Raw genomic sequence first — 8,939 nt, forward strand, 5'->3', positions numbered from 1 at the left:
AGATAATGACTGAATTTTCATTTATGGGTAAACTGCTCCTTTGATAAGCACTTGTATCTGCTTACATTACATGACGGTGCCATAAACCATTCGCAATTCATAAACGCATATATTCTCTTCTTAAATGGTTAAAAGTGTCCCCCTATTTAGCATTCATAAAGAGTACGTAAACGTCTAAACTGCTGCCGAAGTTTCTCCTTTTAATGAGCTTTTGTCTGTGAAAAGGTTTCATGAATCTCAAAGAATGTGAGCTGCACCATCAAACAATCTTTCATTGTTACTGTGAGATAAAAAGGAAATAAAAACATTGCAGCATGTGGTTCCCAGGTTGTAAATAAAATTACTCTGCAGGAAATTGGTTTGATTCTTTGAGAGAGGATTGGATCAAAAGCTATCACACAAACTTCAAAAGTAATCAATTAAACCAATGCAAATAAAAATAATGGGCTTTTGATGGTAATGCAAGGTCATCAATATCTCAGAAAATAAGAGAGGAAGAATATTGCATTTCCATTAAAGTGCTGATAATTATCCTTCATAAACAGCTCTCCAGGTAAGCAGAACAAACACTGGATCCCATCAAAAATTCTGCTTTACCTGGTTTATTTTGAGTGTTTTTGTTTGAGCGCAGGCAGCCTGCCAATTTCTTATGAATCTCACAACCCACACGCCCCCGATGTGCGCGTGTGTGTGTCATTGAGAAGGAGATGTGTGTGAATGTGGGGAAGGCAGTGTGTTGCACATGTGTCTAGCGTGTGTCTCTTCGGTGAAAGGAAGAGGCAGACAGGTGAAAAGAGAGATGGAGAAAGAGCGAGACATGTCGCAGCACCCTCAGGACGTCTCTTCTTTCTGAGCAGCTGTTGTCTGAGAGCTGGAGGCAGCACTGCGGCGCCCTGTCAACTCCTTCTCCCACAGAAGCCCCCGTGCATGCAAAACAGGCTCAGGCTGCCCTCTCTCCTTGGCCACGCTTTACCGCCCCTTTTTGTCTCCCGTATATAACAAACACCTCCTTATTTTCTCCCCCTCACTCTGAGTCTTTATTCAAATCAATTTCAAGCCATCAAACGTACTGCGCCCGGTAATAGTTACAACACACACTAACACAACACGCAGCAAGTGAGACAATTTTACGGGAAAGAACGTTTCAAGGGCAGAAACTGATAAAGAAAAGAAAACCTATTGTTGATTTTTTTCAGACCAGATTGATTGTGCACTACTGGATGCATAAATTCCCTGCATGGGAACAATACATTGAAATGTTCTCCTCATGTGTTGGAGGTCAGACTGGCAGGAAATCAAACCATCTGAAACAGTTTTTAAGCCGTTTTTTATTACTTTTCATTGACAGTGGTTGAACCAAGTTGCTTATAATTTAAATGGCTTAGTGTTACAAAACAGATCAAAATAAAATCTACATGATAGTCAGTTATTTAACATTTGCAGACTATACAAAATATTATCTTTGACCTTGTGCACATCGCTGCTTTTAAACTCAATTTTAAAGATATACTCTACTAGTTATATGTAGTTGAGCCAATTAAAAACTCATCACCAACTTCCTAAAGTCTGCATTTTCCTCGAGAGCAGTGTTGCTTGAAACACCACTGTTATGGTGCATTAAATGAGTGGATGTTGGAGCCCTGCAGTGTGTGAGCTGTTCTTTTGTTTCAAGTTTTAACTTGCCTGAGGTCCCACACCCCTAAGGGCTCCAAAAATCCCCCAAAAAATTAATTGGTTGTAGATAATTTGAGACATTTTAAATATTGGAATTTGCACAACCACTGTACAATATCAAGCAGCGTTACACAGCCGTCGTTCCCACGTGGCTCCAGGGGGGAGCAACAGGTGTCGTCATGTCACTGTAGGCCGGCCTGCTCGGTTCTGAATCATCGCGGCTATCGGACACTTCCAGAGGAAGTTGAATGTGGCACAAATTATACATGAAGTGTAGACAGCACAAAAAAAAATCATAAAAATCAAGTGGTGTTTGTCCACATGATTGAATGGAAAATAGCCGAGTTATTTCCACTCCCTGTTTGGCTTGGTTAAAATGGTTTACCATGGTGATCCACTTTCGACGCATCAACAAAAGGGATATTATAAACGTCAAGTTTGCTGCGTATTAGTCAATGTGCAATGTCTTGCCTTGGAAAGGCAGCCAAAAACTCAAAAACTTTAGCATCATGAAAGTCTTTTGGTCTTTGTTTAGCAATTTTAAGGTGGATTCTGTAAATATAAACTATAATTCAAGCGTACCAATGGTGTCAAAGACGTGTCTACAGGCTAAAAGCAATTCAGGGGCACTTTAAAACCTGACAAGCCATTTTGCAACATTAAATTAAAAAAAAAGTATTTACCACTGTGACCATGGTTGCAAAGTGTCATGAGTTTCTGAGCATCCTACTGTAAAGGCTTCAAACGTGTTTCAAACATTAAAATAAGACCTTTCTCTACAATGGCTGACTTCTTGTTTTAGCAAAAGCCTGAGAGCAATAATCCCACAAAATCTCACGAATATCAGTGCACCTCAATCTCAGCCCTGCGTTTGGGGGCGCTATGGAGCCCGCTGGCTAAAACAGAACCCAATCACTGCACAGCTTGTGATTTTCACAAGTTCTAACCTGTGTGCCACCTGCAGCAGTTTTTGATGATCCCAAGCCACTCAAAAGTGGCAAAAGTATGGTAATAATATCGGCAAATGCAATACACAGAGAGGGATTATTTAACACGGATCAATCTAAACTAAAAGCAACCAATCAATTAAAATCAATGTAGAAACTTAAAATCGGACTCATACGTATATTCTGTACCTTTGTTCGAGAAACAAAGTGTCATCTCTTCAACGGCAGACTGACACCAGAGTTAAGTTTCAAAAATAAAAGACTGATGGGGGAAGACAGGACTCACAGCAGAGGAGGAGGAGGAGAGAGGGAAGGAGAGGAGGAGGAAACGGAGAGGAGGAGGTGTGTCTGCGTAAACTGACTCTTCACTGCCCTCAAGCTGTCACAGTGTGAAACTACAGTACAACACCACGTGTAATGATGGGATGATATAATGGGAAGATATTAACTACAGATATGAACACTAAAGGTTTAAACAGTGATGTCACTGTTGGTGTTATTCCAGCTAAATGGAGCCGTAGTCATTGTTTATATTGTACATAAATATATATTTCTCTTTTTGTGCATATATATTTCTTCACTTTATGGTTGTCTTATGTTAGATTCTGTCTCAACTAGTGTCAGGGCCAAGTTTCACAAATTGTTCCTCCAGAAAGTCTTTAGGAGCAAGTTTCAGGCCATTTAGAGTCGGTTGGTACCTATCTGCAGTGACATTTTTTTGTATCTGCGGATCGATGAATGGGATGGATCAGAGGTGACATTTGACTGTCAGGGGCAACATTTTTCAATTGATCCTCCAGGGGGTGTTTAGGAGTGTGCTTGCATCCCTCTATAGGACACTTTTTTGGATCTGGGGTCAGGGTTTGGATGGAGGCAGGCCCGCAAAGTGAATGGGATGGATCAGAGGTGCAATTTGACTGTGAAACTTTATTCTCAAGTGAAGTGGACAGTGTGCGGGAGTCTTTTTCCTAACTTCCAGCTAAAAGGGAAAGTGAAAAGATAAAGCTCTATTATAACTATTTCAGTGACACAGTAATGACAGAAACCATGGTGTTAGTGTGGAACTGACTCATACAGAAAATGATGTGTGATTACTGCCCTCCATCGGGCAAACAGAGGAACTGTTCTTCATTATTGACATCACTGCACAGTTAACGCACGAATCCCCAAAATGTTGATGTAAATGGACTGTTAATGTAATTCTGTAGTATTTCCATTCCCTCCAGTTTTATACTTCTACTCTCCTACATTATCTGTCAGCCTTCAGTTATAATTACTTTACAAATCAAAGTCCCTGCACACCCACACAGGTGTTTTCAACAACTCTGGCTGAAAAGACCTCTAGGCTATCTTCACTAAGAATAATAACTGGGTAAGGTTCCCTGCCCCAACAGGTACAACATCAACAAGTAAATACAAAAAACACTCTCAGGTAAGTCTCTGTTGACTTAAAGGGAAAGTTCACCTCACAATCAAATGTTCATATTTCCCCTCTTACCAGTAGTGCTAATTATTCATCCGGATTGTTTTGGTGTGAGGTGTCGAGTTTTGAAGATATCGGCTGTAGAGATGTCTGCCTACTCTGGAATATAATGGCACTAGATGGCTATCGGCTTGTAAAACTCTACACAGCAGTAGCTGCAGAGGTTTCTGTATGATAATATCTTCACTACTAGTCCAGACAGGTATACAAGGTACAAGGGCACAGAGACAGTGTGTACGGCTCCTCTGAACTGCCAGTCTGGTGTCAAACCAACTCCTTACAGGTTGGAGTTGTTTATCCAAAGATGAAAATGACTTTTATTCTGACAGACTTGGTTCTGAGGTCCTCACAGGAGCTCACAGTTACATTTGATCCTGTGAATAAAGCTCAGAGTCAGTCCAACGAGAAAGACATGCTTTCATAGAGACATGAGGACACACACCCTCCCTGACAATAGAGAAGAAGCTGTGTTACCTCACTTCATCCAATGGAAGTTGAACGGATAAAGTGCCTTTTCCACACAGACCTGCTGAGGACAGAAGAGAGCTGTACATGGTTGAAGTTTATGGCTAAAAGTCCAGTAAGTGGAGCTCTGATTGGTTGAATTTTTTTCTGTTCACAGTAATGTCACTGATTGTTTTGTCGGAGTCAAGTGTTAATTTAAATGACAACAAAGCGACAAAGGATCAATAAAGTCAGGACTTTCATTGATGTAGAGGGGGAGGTTGGGCAGGGATCAGAGTCTGTACTATGGGCTGAAAGCTTACCTCAGCCTTTCTAACTGCACCAAAGACACAACTGGGAATAGGCCTCCCTTTCACCCGCAGCTTTCAATCCTTTAAACGGGCAATGTGTAAGATATGGTGTTATCATCGATTAGTGTGTGAGTTCTCCCAGCAGGTTTTTTGTTTTTGTGTTTGTGCGAAGGTGTGGCCTCTGCTATGAATCATTGCGAGGACAGAGAGGAGGGAGTCTCTCCCTTTGAAACCATTCTGTGTTGGGAACATGACACCCAGACCAAAGCTTAGAGGTGAGATGAGGATCTTTAACCATCCATGACTCTTCTCTATGTCAGTATTCAGCACTCAAATCACTCCACTGACATTATTCACACTCAGAGTGCTGTGTTTGTTGTGTTGAAGCCACATGCAGCAGCACACACCATGTTCTCCTGGTCCTGGTCCTGGTCCTGAAGAGAGTTGAAGAGTCCACACTGTACACTGGAAACTGTCAGGTCAGGATTCATACACAATCAGCACAAAAAAAATCAGCATTAAAACAATCAATATTTTTTTAACATACTGTAATAATACATTTATAAAAAAGGTTTGCGTCTGTCTTTCAAATGCACACACTAGTAAGACCAAGTCTTTCACGACGATAGTGATGCTCATGCCTTCCAGCCCTCACAGTACCCTCAGATAATGTAAGCTATTCTTTTGTGTGCTGGCAGGCTGTCAGGCTGTCTGATCACAGAGGAAGGCTGCACTTCTCTGGCCTCCGCTTTGAGCTCCAACCCCTCCCGTCTGAAAGAGCTGGACCTGAGCTACAATCATCCAGGAGATTCTGGAGTGAAGCTGCTCTTGGCTGGATTGGAAGATCCACGCTGGAGGCTGGACACACTCAGGTATGAAGAGGCTGGACAATCAGTCTGGTAAAGGAGGAAGAGCTGGAAACTTTCTGTCAGTCTGGCTCTGTGGTGCTGTACCAATTTCAGCATACTTCTCCTTTAATTTGAGAGTCATTATTGCACAAGAGATTACTTGTCAGGACCAAAAGACAGGCAACAAGCTCTGATAAACTCAATGTAGTGTACACTACCTGCACAGCAGTAACAGCAGACGGACACAGTTAATGAAGAGCTAACACTGTAGAGCATAAATAAGAGAAAACAATGATTTTATTAGACAATAACAAAACTCTGTATGCGATGTACCGGTCTGAACCTCCTCCTCCTCCTTTCAGGTTGGAGCCTTGTGGAGTGCGATGGTTGACACCGGGCCTGAGGAAGTGTAAGTGTGTTTTTAATTTGATTAATGAAAATAAAGCAGCACACATTTAACCAATCTTCAAATTGTAACAGCACTCAATCCAAAATGTTCTCTCCTTCACATTCCTGTGAACTCACATTTGACCCAAACAAAAAAAAAGATCAAACTGTCCGATAACAACAGGAAGGTGTCACACGTGGATGAGGAGCAGTCATATCCTGATCATCCGGACAGATTTGACTGGTGTCAGCTGATGTGTAGAGATGGTTTGACAGGTCGGTGCTACTGGGAGGTTGAGTGGAGAGGAAGACTTCATTTAGCTGTGACTTACAGGGGAATTAACAGGAGAGGGAGTGGATATGACTGTCTGTTTGGATGGAATGATCAGTCCTGGTGTCTGACCTGCTCCAAGGGTTGTTACTCTGTCTGTCACAACAACAGAAGAACATCCATCTCCATCTCCTCCTCCTCCTCCTCCTCCTCCTCCTCCTCCATCTCCTCTTCCTCATCTTCTTGCTCCCCCTCTGTCTCTTGCAGAGTAGCAGTGTATGTGGACTCTGACACACTAATCCATCTCCACACCTTCAAGAGCACTTTCACCGAACCTCTTTATCCTGGGTTTGGGTTCTGGTCTGACAGGTCTGGTTCCTCACTGTCTCTGTGTTCCTTGTAGAAGAGAGAAGCTTTATCATTGCTTATCTGATAGTTCAGTCTGTGCAAGATCACAAACAGCTGATGTTAGTGAGCACCAACCTGATCCTCTTACTGTAAGAGAGGAGGAAGAAGGGGCTGAAGGAAGAGGAAAGGATGCTTGACTGTAGCCCTCACCCCATCCTCGTGTGCACATGCATCCCTTTATCCCATGTCTTTCTGTCCTTCCTGTTTTATTGGAGCACCATTACTAACAGCTGAAGGGGTGGGTGTATTTGGTTACTTAATAACAGGCTTGTGGGATGCTTTCATGATATGGGTCGATGCTTTCACTTTGTATCATCACATTGAATTGTTGATTACTGATATCTTGATCCAGAGCGATGGATCATTACACCCCTGTAGTAGAAGTGTGTGTGTGTGTGTGTGTGTGTGTGTGTGTGTGTGTGTGTGTGTGTGTGTGTGTGTGAATGAATGTGGCATGTATTGTGGAGCACTTTGAGTTGTCAGTAGTATAGAAAGTCTGGTGGGAGTCCATTTACCATTTGCAAAAATTGAAAAAGCTTTCAATAAATGGGTCTTGAGCACCTGCATGTTTCAACTCACAGTCTTTATCGGGGCATATAAAAACAAGATTTTATCTTGAGGAGGAGCTATGATTAAAAAGGGGTATCGTATAAAGACTTCTCATTACTTCCTAATGCTCTCAATACAGCACAGCTCCAGTACTACACCCTATTTTTCTTAATAAGTGACTTGTGTCATAATGGGTCTTTACATTTTCTGGTAGACTGTTCATAAGGAAAGAGGGAGGTAACAAGACTTGTTGAGATTGTAAGCTTTAAATTAACAATTTCAATCCTCCGGTAAGAATAGTAATAATACTGTTCAGCAGGAACTGTGTCCTGATTCAACACAATTAATGTAAAGAGAATTGACATTATACAGAACCATAAATGCTAATTACATGGTAAAAACTGCAAAATAGAGGCACTTTAATGCACACACTGATCTTTTTCTACAGTCTGAAAGTGGTGTTATATAGTTTACAAAATACTGCCACCATGTGGTGTAAGTGTCACTTTTGTAATTTTTGTCACATGTGCAGCCGAGTTATGTAACACCTTTCATGGGAAGCTCAAAGTCTGAGACAGCACACCAGTGCTGTGATCATTTCTGGAAACTTTTCAGACATCACATTGTGTTTCGATCCATTTTCAAATTGGGGTTTTGTGTAAGGTGCAACACGAAAATCAAACAAGATCAGTAATGGTATAGACATCGAATACAGGATTTCTTTTTAATAAAATCACATATTTGACAGACAGTTTTCACTGTGTGACTGACCTCTCCAAGATTACACAGATGACTTAAGGTGACAGTTGGAGACACTGGAGCTCATTCCTCGTGTTTGTGGTGTTCATGCTCTTAATTTAACTGTGACACACTCAGGGGAGGAACCTGCTGCTAACTGCAGACTCCTGTGGTTTGTAGCATTCAAACACTGTGAACTTTCAACTTCAGGCCACACCCCATTTACTGATCACGACAGGTCTTTTTACAGGAAAGAAAAACCTGAAGTGAAACACTCCTGTTGGTTTAAACCGATGCAGCCACACATTTCTGCCCGAGGCTTGAATACTTTAATAATTACAGTTATGTCTCCTTCTGTGTTGTCGCTTGGGTCTGATAGTGGATACAGGTTGCCAGGTTCTGATCGAGAAGTTCTAACAACGTGCCCATTCATTAATCTGAGATCAGAAGTTAAAGCTTCCTCTTCTTGTCAAAGTACAGTGACAATGACATTCAGCTGCGAGTTCAAACCACAAACATTTCAACATCCATGTCAGATGCAAGAAGTCGTGTTATGACAGTTTGACAGCACACGCAACCATTAACACCACATGACAGCATATCTGTTCAGCAGCAGCAAACAGCAGATGACAAAACAATCTCACCACAGCCCGGTTAGCAGTTCAAGAGCTTTTGTATCAAGGTCAAGGCAAATGTTCTGCCAACATGGGTGAGAAAGGCCTTGAAATACTGAGCAACAAACAGTAAATATTGAACATCTGTATTTCTGACACAAATGGCACATTCCTGATAATGATCATGGGATATCATCGAAAGCTCTGTCTGTGAAATGAACCTTGATGTAAGATTGTTTTCATATTCTTTCATGTATGACTTTGT

This window comes from Pagrus pagrus (genome assembly GCF_965226575.1).
Source record: "Pagrus pagrus genome assembly, chromosome: 19".
Taxonomy (NCBI): Eukaryota; Metazoa; Chordata; class Actinopteri; order Spariformes; family Sparidae; genus Pagrus; species Pagrus pagrus.